The sequence below is a fragment of the Macaca mulatta genome, chromosome 7 (assembly GCF_049350105.2).
Source record: "Macaca mulatta isolate MMU2019108-1 chromosome 7, T2T-MMU8v2.0, whole genome shotgun sequence".
NCBI lineage: Eukaryota > Metazoa > Chordata > Mammalia > Primates > Cercopithecidae > Macaca > Macaca mulatta.
This window is the reverse complement of record NC_133412.1, coordinates 144,337,032-144,350,578: the sequence shown is the minus strand read 5'-3', so window position 1 is coordinate 144,350,578 and position 13,547 is coordinate 144,337,032.

Here is a 13,547-nt window from a genome sequence, read left to right as displayed (position 1 = left end):
GGAGGTAAAGAAATAGCCAATCATCTATTGCCTGAGAGCACAGCGGGAGGGACAAGGATCAGGATATAAACCCAGGCATTCGCGCAGGCAGTGGTAACCCACTTTGGGTCCCCTCCCTTTGTATGGGAGCTCTGTTTTCACTCTATTTCACTCTATTAAATCTTGCAACTGCAAAAACACACACACACACACAGAGAAAAATTTAAATGGAAGGATGTTTTCTTATTCCGAATGAATGTTCTAGAAGGGTACCAGGCAAGGTCTTGCAATGAGGAATATTTTGTTTTCCAGAGAATGTGCCTGTTTAAATATAGCTGTGTGAAAGCAGGCTCTGGAACATAGGACCTCGGCCTTCTACTGTGCCTGTCTCTTGGTGGGATGAATGAAGCTTGTGAAATACAGCTGGGGATTTTTAGGGGGAGTCTGACCACTCCAAGGAACCTGCTGGCGTCGCAGCAGAGATTCTAGGATGCTGTGCAAATACCAGTGGAGCTCCTGCACTGATGAGCGCTTAGTTTTAAAAGGCAAAGGCCCTACCCGGGAAGATCTTGGAGTGCAATGGATGTGGCAGAGGGTCTCAGAAAGCAACACATGGTAAGTGCCAAAGCAGAGGTTTATGCCGATTGCTAAGTGTTTCGGAGGAGATTAATCAACACTAGAGAAACCAGGGAAGGCTTCAAAGAAGAGGAGCCAAGTGGCCTATACAGATGCCAATGGTGGTGACAGACTCATCTGAGCCAAAGCCAGGGCAGAGAATTCCTATTTGAGATCATGGGAAGAAGTTGGGTCTAGGAAGCTGCGAACCAAAGGAGCCACAGGCGGAAAGTTCTGCAGAAGCACGAGCAGATCACCAGCTGGGGGAACAGGGGCCAGAAATTACAGTCAGTATCCCTGAGCCTAGAGCTGGGACCACATGAGAATGGAGCCCACCTACAAACAGCTCGGGAAATCCAAAGCTTCTAGGTTGACCCATCTATCTATGGCCTACATTTTTTCCTCAGTTTCACAGCCACCTGGTGTAGGGCACATGGAATGATCCTCCTGACTTAAAGGACCAGGTTCAGCACAGACAGTGACTAGAACTTCCAAAGATGGAGATGGGAGATGATGGGTGGGAAGCTAGGGGCTGAAATGCCAGTGAAGGCCCCTGTGTGATGACAGGCCCAGCATGGGATGGTAGAGGCCACCGTCAGAATCAGGGAAGGCTGTGAAGTCCAGTGTGATTTTATTTGGTGAAGGTGGGGGTTAAAATGAAAGGCAAGGATGGAAAGTCAGGGAAGGCTGGCACTTAATGCACACCCAGAAATCTGGACTTTATTCTGCAGGCAGTGGGGAGTCATTGGCTGGTTTTGAGAATATCTCATATGACTGATTATTCTGACAACAATGTGGGGAAACTCAGGTGAAAAACACCTCTTGGCAAGAGGAAATAGCAACCTTAACAAGAGCAGAGGTAGTAGAGAATAAAAGACAGATTTCAAAGAAATTCTGGAGGCAGAATAAATAATACCTAGTGATAGGTTGAAAATGGGAATTGGGCATGAAGAAAAAGCCCAAGGAGATTTTAAATTGCAAAAGCTCATGTTGAGGAAGATGGTGATATAAACAGAGAAAATATAGAACTCAAAATTGGAAATATGAAAAGCAGAGGATGTTTATGAGAAAAGATGATGAATTCAGTTGTAAATATGTTGAAATTGAGATATGTGTCGGGTCACCTGCGTGCCAGCATCCATCAGATATTTGGAAACACAGGTCTCCAGCAAAAGAGGGAGGTATATTGGAGATGAACAACAAAGTCATGGAAATAACTGATATTTAAAAGGAGAGAGTGTAAAATAAAAGGAGAAAAAGGCTTGAAAAGAAAACCATGAGACATGCACAAGCATAAGTTCTCAGGAAGGAAAGAAGAATCAAGGAAGGAGGCAAAGAAGTTGTGGCTGACAAAGGAGAAGGGAAAAACTGAGTGCTCTTGTTCCTGATACGGAGGGAGGCACTACAGAAACAGGGTCAAATCATTAGTCAAGTCTCTTTGATTGTAAGGGAGTGAAAATCCACTCCAACTAACGTCAGCGTCAAGTGGATTTATTGGCTTGAAATTCAACCAGTGTGGAATAGTGATATTGGCTGAAGCGGCACTTGTTGTTTTGCAGCCTTCCAATGTTAATGTCCCCTTCTCAACAGCATGCAGTTTTCCTTTTGAGGCATTTACTCGTCCCTGAGAGACGCAGTCTGGTGGGGCCCATCCCTAGCTAAGGATCAGGCTTGTGCCTCCAGCTGGGCAAATCTACAGGGTCTCTAGAACTTGAATCTTGAACAGAATGAAATAACAATGACAGAAGGGTAGCATCCTGCCTCTCAGGGTTCTGTCTGCATAAACTGTTCCACTGTGTGATTATTCTTATCTATCTTGAATCTTGGGCCTTACAGTGGCCTAGATTCCCACCTGTTCCCAAGCTTGGCTCTTCAGACTTCCATCGTTTCTCTGAAAATCTGAAGTTCTTCAAATAAATTCTCTTTGACTGGAAATAACAAGGCTGCAGGCAACCAAGAAATGCTGACTGATAGATCAACCTTAGGGACACACTTCCACCTGACTTCCTCAGCCATTAGGACCTGGCTTCGGCAGCCTGAAGACCAGAGAAGAAGAATTCAGGGTCGAGCAATTGTGTGCTGTGGGGGTCTGTCCTGCAGACCCTGACTCAACCACAGATGAATAATGTACACTGACACAGATATTATGCTTATCAGTCCAGCTGAGAGTCCCAGCCCCTTACAGACTCTAAGGAGACTGCTGTCAGCCATGGCCCCCGACTCGCTGGCCCTCCTGGCATTTCTTCAGCACATATTAGATGGCAAATGTCTCAAATAAACACCATTAGAGGGTAATCAACCTGGTCACCTTCTCCCAGAGAGCACCATCCTGCCTGCAAATGATCAGAGATTAGTTTTAGAATCACATGAGTAAACAAGCTATTTAGATAGACTCCTCTACATTCCTATGTTAATTACCCTTGCTATAGCTTAAAGAGGATTAGGCTGCCTTCAGCCAAACTATCTGAAGCTATGCAAAAATCTTTTGGTCTTCCAAGAAACTGTTATGTTTTATTTTATAATTTTCTCCACCATCCTTACTGAACCCCTACAGTGTACATTGCTTGACAGTCACTGAGGCCTGGGAGGTGGCATCAAGTAAAAGGACAGTGGCCCTTACTCCTTTATTTGACAAAGTGGAGGAAGGAGCCATTCCCCTAAAGATGGGTAGATAAAACTGTACCTGTGAAGCCAGGACATCTCACCAAGACGTAGATTGATTCCATGTCGCTGGGGCTGGTCCCTTGTTGAGGCTGATGCTGCTGGTGCCTGGTCCTCATTTCAGTAGCAAAGCCCTTGGGGCATAAATAGGGAGATTGTGTAGGCTGAAGAGGGGGGCATTTAGGCAGTTTAGAACATCTTGGGCAATCCAGACAGCTGTTTCAGTAGCATTACTGGGGTGAAAGCCCAGTGACAGTGAGCTGAGGGAGTTGGAGGGAGGGAGGGCAGATGATGAGTGGTGGAGCTCCTGAGAGCGCAGCAACACCTGCCCTCCTTGGGGTGTCACAAGGATGCCTTTCTCAGGGGATTTCTGGGTAAATACATGCCAGTGTTTGCAGGAGGAGGACAGGTGTGTGGAAGCCTGTCCCACTCGCCCCTGCCCAGTCTTGCCTTCTGCTCCTCCCAGCACTCGCCATGCTGAGCCTCATGGGCTTCAGGTGGCGTGGACCCTCAACTCGCCCTCTCCTTTGCCCATTGGGTGCTCTTGGCCTCTTAGGGGCTGTCCACACTTTTCTCCCCTCTCTTTCTCCAACCTGTGCAATGTTTTCTCATCTTTCCTGTCACCTCTGAGAACTGTTTGAGGTAAAATAGAAGTCAGGGGCCAGGCGTGGTGGCTCATACCTGTAATCTCAGCACTTTGGGAGGCTGAGGCAGGTGGATCACTTGAGGTCAGGAGATCAAGACCAGCCTGGCCAACATGGTGAAACCCTGTCTCTACTAAAAATACAAAAATTAGCTGGGTGTGGTAGTACACGCTTGTAATCTCAGGGAGGCTGAGGTGGGAGGATCACTTAAATCCGGGAGGCAGAGGTTGCAGTGGGCCAAGATCGTGCCACTGCACTCCAGCTGGAGGGGACAGAGTGAGACTCCATCTCAAAAAATAAAAAAGATGGGACATGAGTCGGATTACGTCATTTCCCTGCTCAAAATCCTTCAATGGCTCTCATGTTATCCCAGTAAAAGCCCAAATCCTCCCAGTGGCTCCCAGGGCCTTCCATGACCTGGCCACCCACTCCTCTCAGTTGTCCTCTTCCACCCTCCACCTCACTCTCAACACTGGGGCCACAGAAGATTCCTCGCTTTTCCTCAGACACACTACACAGGCTCCCGACTTTGGTTCCTTACACTTTAGTACATAGTTGTTTCCATCTCTTTCTTCACATCTTTGCATGAAAGTCATCCTCTCCACATAAAATCTTGACCATGCATGTTTGCAGCAGCACTGTTCACAAGGGCCAAAAGGTGGAAGCAACTCAAGTGTCCATCAACAGGTGAATGGATACACAAAATGTGGTCTATCCATACGATGAAATGCTGTATGGCCATATAAAGGAATGAAGTCCTGATGCACACTACAACATACATGAACCTTGAAAACATTATGTTAAGTTACAGAAGCCAGACACAAAGCACCACAAATTGCAGGATTCCATTTATATGAAATGTCCAGAATTGACAGATCTACAGACACAGACAACGGATCAGTGGTTGCCTAGGGCTGGAGGGAGGGAGGAATGGGGAGTGACAGCTAATGGGTAGAGAGTTCTTTTCAGGGTGATGAGAATGTTCTACAATTGATTGAGGTAATGGTTGCATACATCTATGAGTATACTAAAAAACATTTAGTTATATACTTTAAACAGGTGAATGGTGTATGCTATGGTTTAAATATCCCCTCCAAAACTTATTTCACAATTTAAAATGTAATTGCCATTGTGATGGTATTAAGAGGTGGGTGGGAGCTTTGAGAAGTGATTAGATCATGAGGGCCCTGAGTTCATGAATGAATTAATGCTGTTATTGCAAGACTGGGTTAGTGTTCCAAGGAGCCAGCTTCTGGTAAAAGGATAGGTTTAGCCCCCATTTTTTTCTGTCCTGCATGCACACATGCTCACCATGTGGTATTGCAGCATGGAATATTGCTGCATGGAGCTTCTCACCAGAGGTCAGCACCATGCTGTTGGATGTTTCAGCCTCCAGAACTACAAGTCAAATAAGTCTCTTTTCTTTATAAATTATCCAGTCCATGGTACTCTCTGATAGCAGCAGAAAGTGAACTAAGGCAGTTTAGTATTACTCAGAGTTCTCTAGAGCTCAAAAATCAATAGAATATATACATACACATATATGAAGAGATTTATTATAGGAATTGACTACTCAATTATGGAGTCCAAGAAGTCCCATGATCTGCTGTCTGCTGTTAACAGCTAAAGACCCAGAAATGCTGATGGTGTAATTCAGTCCAGATCTGAAGGGCTGTGAATTAGGGAGCTAATAATGTGTGTAAGTCCTGGCCTGAGTCCAAAACCCTGAGAACCAGGATCTCTGATGTCTCAGGGTCAGAGAATATGGATGTCTCAGCTCAAACAGGAAGAAAATGTTCCTTTTCTCCACCTTTTTGTTCTTTCCAGGCCTTCAAAAGATGGGATGATGCCCACTTTGATGGGTGAGGGTGATCTTTACTGGATCTACCTATTCAAATGCTAATCTCTTTCAGAAACACCCTTACTGACATACCAGAAATAATGCTTTAACAGCTGTCCAGATACCCTTTGCCCAGTCAAGTTGACATGTAAAATTAATTAATTAATTAATCATCACTTTTTTTTTTTTTTTTTTGAAATGGAGTCTCGCTCTGTCACCCAGGCTAGAGTGCAGTGGCACAATCTCCACTCACTGTAACCTCCACCTCCCCGGTTCAAACGATTCTCCTGCCTCAGCCTCCTGAGTAACTGGGATTATAGGCACGCACCACCATGCCCGGCTAATTTTTGCATTTTTAGTAGAGACAGGGTTTCACCATATTGACCAGGCTGGTCTTGAACTTCTGACTTTGTGATCCACCTGCTGTGGCCTCCCAAAGTGCTAGAATTACAAGGCATGAGCCACCGGGCCCAGCCTCTTTTTCCAGTTTTTAGAGGCTTCCTGCATTCCTTGGCTCATGACCCCTTCCATCTCTGAAGCCATCAATGGCTGGTTGAGCCTTTCCCATGCTGCATCTCTCTGACACCATATCTTTGGCCTCTCTCTTCAATATTTCAGGATCTTTGTGATTATACTGGGTCCACCTGGATAATCTCCCTATTTTCATTTCAGCTGATTAGCAAACTTAATTCCATCTACAACCTTAATTCCTCCTTGCTATGTAACTAACATAGTCTTAGGTTCTGAAGATTAGGATGCAGACATCCTGGGGATGCCATTATTTTGTCTGCCAGTGTCCTGGGCCAAACTAGACCTCATCGCCACCATCAGCTGCAAGGGAGCTTGGTAAATCAACTAGCTGGTGAAAGGTAGCAAGCTAGTTATGATTAGCTTAGACTAGTAATGTTTCGTCATCTGAATCTGTCACTGTTACTCAAATCAAATCAGGGTTTTATTAGCAAGAAAAAGGTGTGAAGGAATGGCTTATTGGGTTGGCTGCTAACTGTTGACCACAGCAAGGTATAGCTGACTTCTCGGTCTTCCCTAGTCACATGTCACATTTGTGTTTTGTACTGAGATGGGATGGAAATTGCTCATGTGAATGTTCTCAGCCTGGGCCCACACCCTGAGCAATCCAGAGGACTCTAGCTTTGCCAGCCAGAGTTTTCATTCTCTCCCCTTCTCCTGACCCCCAGCTCTTCAAAGAAAAAATCTACCCAAACAATACGGTTTTCTTGATTTTTTTGTAAAGGGCAAAAAGGAGCAAATTAGAGAGATGGGGGAGTTAGGGAAGAAATTATGTCAATGTATATAATAAAAATCTTATAGAATGAGGGGGAAAGAGAATAAGAATAGAATTAGGAAGGTCTGGAGGTAATGGGGGAGTTTTCCCAAGGGTTTTGAAACTGCTTTCGGTCGCACAGTTAACTGTGACTCCACTCTGGAACTCAACCAAATTGTAGATTCAACATAAATTATTACAAGTAACTGGCCCACCCCATCCACTTCCTCAAGTTAGCCCTGAGGCTAACTTGCTGGTCAGTGGTGCTAGTCAGTGCCTGGCAAATAGCAAACACTGGCATCAGAGTCTCATCTGTAAAATAAGTATTTTGACAAGAAGATCTCGAAGTTCCCACCCTGCTCTGATCATTTACAGTCCTGTGATTACTATGTGAAGTGCAGGTCAAACTACTTTTTGTGTTTGGAAATTTAAGGTGTCAGAGATTCCAGAATTGGATGGCTGGAATTCTCAGAAAAACTAGATCCCTAGAAATAAACTGGACTGATTTCTGAGTGCAGACTTCTAGGGATTTTACCACCTTCAACTTACAGGTGGGGTTACTTTCTTGTGTTCTAAAGATGGACTCAACATAAAGAACACATAATTTGGAACTCTAACACTCATAAGATCGCTTACCTCCTCTTGGCTTCAGTTTTCTCAAATGCAAATGGTCTCAGTAACACCCATCATGGGGTGTTTATGTGAGTATGAAAGATAACATATTGAGGGCACATGGCACACAGTAGGCACTCAATGAAGACTAGCTATTATTATGCCCACTAAGAAAGGAATTCTTGGCTGAGCACAGTGACTCAGGCCTGTAATCCCAGCACTTTCGGACACTGAGGCGGGTGGATTACCTGAGGTCAGGAGTTCAAGACCAGCGTGGCCAACAGGCAAAACCCCATCTCTACTAAAAATACAAAAATTAGCCGGGTGTGGTGGCATGCACCTGTAGTTCCAGCTACTTGAGAGGCTGAGGCAGGAGAATCGCTTGAACCCAGGAGGCAGAGGTTGCAGTGAGCCCAGATCATGCCACCGCACTCCAGCCTGGGTGACACAGCAAGACCCTGTATCAAAAAAAAAAGAAAAAAGAAAAGAATTCTTTATTCTCCACCCCACCCCCCCACAAAAGAAAATGAAACTCGATGGTCTGTGATCAAAGGGGAAAAATATAGCTGTCTTTAGGATAGTGACAACAACACAATTATCAAAAGCAACATCTTGAAATTTTTAATTAGAGATCTCAAAGAATTTCTTTTGTTTTCTGTTCTATACTTTGCACACCCAAGTTGGCTGGTCACCCCTGCATCTGATTACTAGCGTACAGGGTCTATAGAACAGCACACCTACTAATTAGAAATACATGTTTGCATGTCCCCTTTCGAAACATGGTGTAAGATTCTCCTACTCTATATGACCAGGACCCCGTCAACTTCACACATGACTAGAGAAGCTGTTTCTGCAAATTCGTTGGCTAATTTGCATGATTCGTCGTTTCATCCCAAGATCCCTCAGCCCTACACTGTCCAATACAGTAGCCACTAGCATACATGAATTGAAATTAAGTGAAGTGAAAAATTCATTATCTCAGTGGCATATGTCACATTTCAGTTGCTGCATAGCTGCATGTGACTAGTGACTGCCACACTAAACTCAGCATAGAACATTTCCACCATCACAGAAAGTTCTATTGCACAGCACTGCCCCAGACTGCTGCACTTAGCTTTTAATAAAAATAAACCTTAAAAAGAAATCAGTCTGGCAGCTGAAGTCCTGTACAGTCCTGATAAAAGGGCCATCTGCCACTCTGGCAAAGACCATTTTCCCAACAACCTATTGCATGGGAACAGAGCCAGCCTGGTGACCCACAGGTGGAAGAGATTTTGTGAAACCCATCTCCCGGGGCCCACAAGGGCTCCACTGGGAATTGCTTTTCAGTCCAAGTGAAGTGCTGGCAGCTTCTTGACTGATAGCTTAACTAGTCACTGTTCCCAGTTGAAGACTCAGAGAGTGATCTCTCAGATCCAGGCTTTAAAAGGCCCCTTCAGCACTTAGTCCTGGAGCAATTAAGGGTTGCTGGCTTTCCTCGTAGCCTTCCCAGGCCACAGATAAGCGGATAGGCATGTCTTCACTACCTTCTCTGCCTGTCAAAACCTCCCCAGCTCTTCTTCACTTTCTCAAATGCCACCTTCTTCAGGACCTCCCTGACTACTTGTGACGCCCATCTTAGCACTTTCTTTTCTTTTTTCTTTTCTTTTTTTTTTTTTTGAGATGGAGTCTCACTGTGTCACCCATGCTGGAGTGCAGTGGCATGATCTCGGCTCACTGCAACCTCCGCCTCCCGGGTTCAAGAGATTCTCCTGCCTCAGCCTCCTGAGTAGCTGGGACTACAGGCAGACACCACCACACCTGGCTAATTTTTGTATTTTTAGTAGAGATGGGGTTTCACCATGTTGGTCAGGCTGGTCTCAAACTCCTGACCTTGTGATCCGCCCATCTCAGCCTCTCAAAGTGCTGGGATTACAGGCGTGAGCCACTGCACCCAACTGTCTTAGCAGTTTATTCACAAATCTCCAAGAGTTCACATGGCAGATGTTAATTAGTGGAACTTGATCCTTGTAAACCCCACATGGTCCAGGTCCACCCTGAAACATTCTGTGGGAGGGCTCAGCCCCACACACTTGTCACAGAGAAACCCTGATGGTGGCCTCTGTGCCTGCCACTCGCCACAGCTCATTTAGCCATCTGCCTGGGCTCCCGCCTCGGGAGGGGCGCAGTGGGAACGACAGGCCCAGGCTGCCAAAGCTCAAACTTCCCTCTGCCCCTAACTTGCTGGGTGGCATTAGGAACATTATTTCACATCTCTGCAAAATGGAGACATAAATCGTATACATATCCTGGAGTTGCTATAGGAAAGAAGCAAAATAACATACATAAAATGCCTGGCAAATAGTAAACAGTAAATCATAATTATTGCACTATCATTATCATTCTCAGCAACAGCCTAATTGTTCTGGGAAGTAGCTTCCTGGCTTCATTCATGCCCATATTCCTGCCTTTGACCTTCAGTTCCCTGGTCTCTGTAGTCATCTATTACACTAAGTATCTCCCAGCCCTGCTTGTCCTGGCCTCCTGCAGCCCCGCCATGGGCACCTACCTGCCTCCCAGGTGTGTGGGCCCCAAGACGCCAACTCCACTGGATAACTGTGTCTTCCTCAGGCGGAGGATGCTCAGTAAGTTTTAGCTGGCTGGAATTGCTGTTCTCAGAAAAACTCGCTCCCTAGAAATATGCTGGACTGATTTCTGAGTGTAGGCTTCCAGGGATTCCACCACTTCCAGCTTAAATAGGGTGTGTTTACGAGAGGAAGGGAAAGGGTGTTGGGAAATCAAAGGAGAGAGCCTTCTGAGAGTATCACGTATCACTTGGAATAACAAAACAAAAGGCATAAGCCAATTCTTTTTTTTTTTTTTTTTTTTTTTTTTTTTTTTGAGACGGAGTCTCGCTGTGTCGCCCAGGCTGGAGTGCAGTGGCCGGATCTCAGCTCACTGCAAGCTCTGCCTCCCGGGTTTTTACGCCATTCTCCTGCCTCAGCCTCCCGAGTAGCCGGGACTACAGGCGCCCGCCACCTCGCCCGGCTAGTTTTTTGTATTTTTTAGTAGAGACGGGGTTTCACCGTGTTAGCCAGGATGGTCTCGAACTCCTGACCTCGTGATCCGCCCGTCTCGGCCTCCCAAAGTGCTGGGATTACAGGCTTGAGCCACCGCGCCCGGCGGCATAAGCCAATTCTAAGAGCTTTGACTAAAATGGCATTTTGGAAAAAAGAATTTGGGACCCATGAAAGCGTCAATGATCAGAGACCAGTGGTTTACAATGCTGGCAAGTGTGCAGTGTCACAGGTATCCTTCTAATGACGGTCTTCCAAAATATGGAAAGAAACTTAACAATATTTACAAAAATGTTCCTATACTTCATACTAGAAAGACACTTCTAGAAATATAGCTCAATGATATCAGAGATATAGGTTAAACATTTAGATATAAGAATATTAGTGGCAGCATTTGTTTATGAAAAGGAAAGCTTGGAAACAGTCTAAATAAATGCCCTGAAATGCAGAAATGCTTTTTGCAAGAGTAGAAATCTATTATTAACTCAGTGGAATAGATTAAAACATTGAAAATATTGGGTTTAAAAGATTTAATGATGGGAAGATTAATACAATATAATGGGAAGTGAAATGAGCAGAATGTAAATTCCTTTTAGGGGTTAGCAGAAGATGGAGTTGTATTGAATGAGAGTCATTGACTTCTTAATGGAAGGTGGAAGATGGAGTTAGAGCACGGCGTTCACTGAGCATCTGGATGCTTGGACCCAGGGGCTTTTAAGGGATGCCTTGATTTGGGGTGGCAAGCTAGGACACACAGACAGCACAGAACAAGGAGCAGACAGGATATTCACTTCCCGGTGCGTCATCTTGTCGGCATCAACTGTTCCCTGGCAAGACCAAAGTCAAGGGCAGGCGGTGGAGGGGGTTTGCTGCTGTACTCCACTTGTGTGACTCCCGGGCTTTCCTTTAGGATCTCATGTGGCTGCTCTTCACCTTGGCGTTCACCATGTTCCGCTTCATGAATGGCTGACTCAGTGTCCCTTGGATCACTTTAAGTAAAATTGTATTTTCTTTGTTGTTATCAAAACTCCAATTTTGTTCAGGTATCTGCTCCCCTGCAGACCCAGCCCCAGCTCAGGAGGTGGGAGCTGGTCAGGGTAAGCCCATCAGAGCTTGGTCTTCCCTGGTAGCGGTTATTGGTCTGGAGTAAGCACGTGACCTAAATGGAGGCGGAAGGGAAAGTCAGCGATGCACGTGTGGTCATGTGGGGGACTAGCCTGAGGATGAAACTAAGGCACAGTGAGGGGGTGAACGAACCTAGGACCTCAGTGGTCTCGCTGAGCTGCTGTCTTACAACACTTACGGGCCACCGTCCTGTGGACTTTCAGTTAGGTGAAGCACGTCACTTTTCTCATTAACACAGTTTGTATTTTACACTTCTTAACTGATAGCAGTGGGGAAACCAGGAGGAATGACAGACTTGAAGTCATGGAATTGGATTCTAGCCCTGATCTACCGCCAACTACCTATGACCTTGAGAAATCTCTTAACATCTCTGAGCCTCCGGTGAGTCTTCTGTGAAAGGGGAGTGTACATGCTCTCCTAGGTTCCTTTCAGTGCAAAGGTTCCATGACTCTTCATCTCTAAAACAGCAACTTATCAACACTTTCCGATTTCTTTACCAAAACAATATATTTGTACACAGAGCATACAAAACCCACTTGCCTTGATTTGAAACAAAAGCAAGCACCTATTGACCCAATTTTCAGCTCTGATATTCCCCCGGAGCTGCCCCTGGGTACCTAGGCATCCTGGAAGGCATTCCATGCACCAGTCTTATGTCTGCCTGCAAGCCTTCTGGCCTCTCCTGTGCTCTGGGGTTGTCTGAGAATCGGCCCCATCCTTTCAGCCACAGAACCCTCACATGAAGAGAAAATGGACAACTAACCCCACAGACTTCGCCATCAGGTGGAAGCTGGCATGTAAGGCCCTGACATCTACTCTGGGCCCGCCTGAGCCTTACCAAGCTCCAACCTCACACTGTCCTGTGAGGACGGATGCCTGGATCACTTCCAGGTTATTCATCCATGTTCTTTGCAGTCTGAAGTGAGTGTCATCTTTAACAGCATAGTAGTGGCAAACACATTCACCTCTAATGATGAGGAGAAATGATTTGGGTGCATAATTCCATTTCACTATGCATTTCCTTTCCTTTAAAAGCTGCCTCCTTTGCCATGATCAGGTATAAGCACCCTGTAGTGTGAAATGCCAACTCCAATTTCTAATTACAAAATTCATGCATGTTAGAATTGAGAAAATACAGATAATCACGAAGAAAGAAAAAGTAAGATCATTTATATTATCTTATTATCCAGAGATAACAACAGGGGCCCTGGAGTATATTCTTCCAGCCGTTCGTGTGTGTGTGTATGTGTGGTATGTATCTGAGTTTTAACTAAAAAAGGACCACCCCTTGTTAAGGAACAAAGCAAATTGCTAAGATAAAAAAGTATATAAGGTATATATCTTTATCCCTTAATGGTGTAAAAAAATGGTGATTATCTTTCCCAATACATAAACACCCACCTTCAGCATCATTTTCATGACTTCAAAGTATTACCCCCACACACAAATCACTTATTTAACCAAATTCCTACTGTTAGACATCTAGATCCTTCCCATGTCTCCAAAAAACATGGTGTTCCCTAAAGCGACATCACCAGACCACCCAAGTAAACCACTTGCTGTCTCCTAGCTGGATTCCTGAGCCTCCTTCATGGGTGATCCCCTTTGCTCCCTGCCACCAGCCCAACTTCAATGGGGACTTCTTTTGGTCACTCCCAACCTCACTTGTATCAGAACTTCTGGTGCCACAGCTGGTGTTGGTCAACTTCCAACTCACCTCATGAACTTCCACC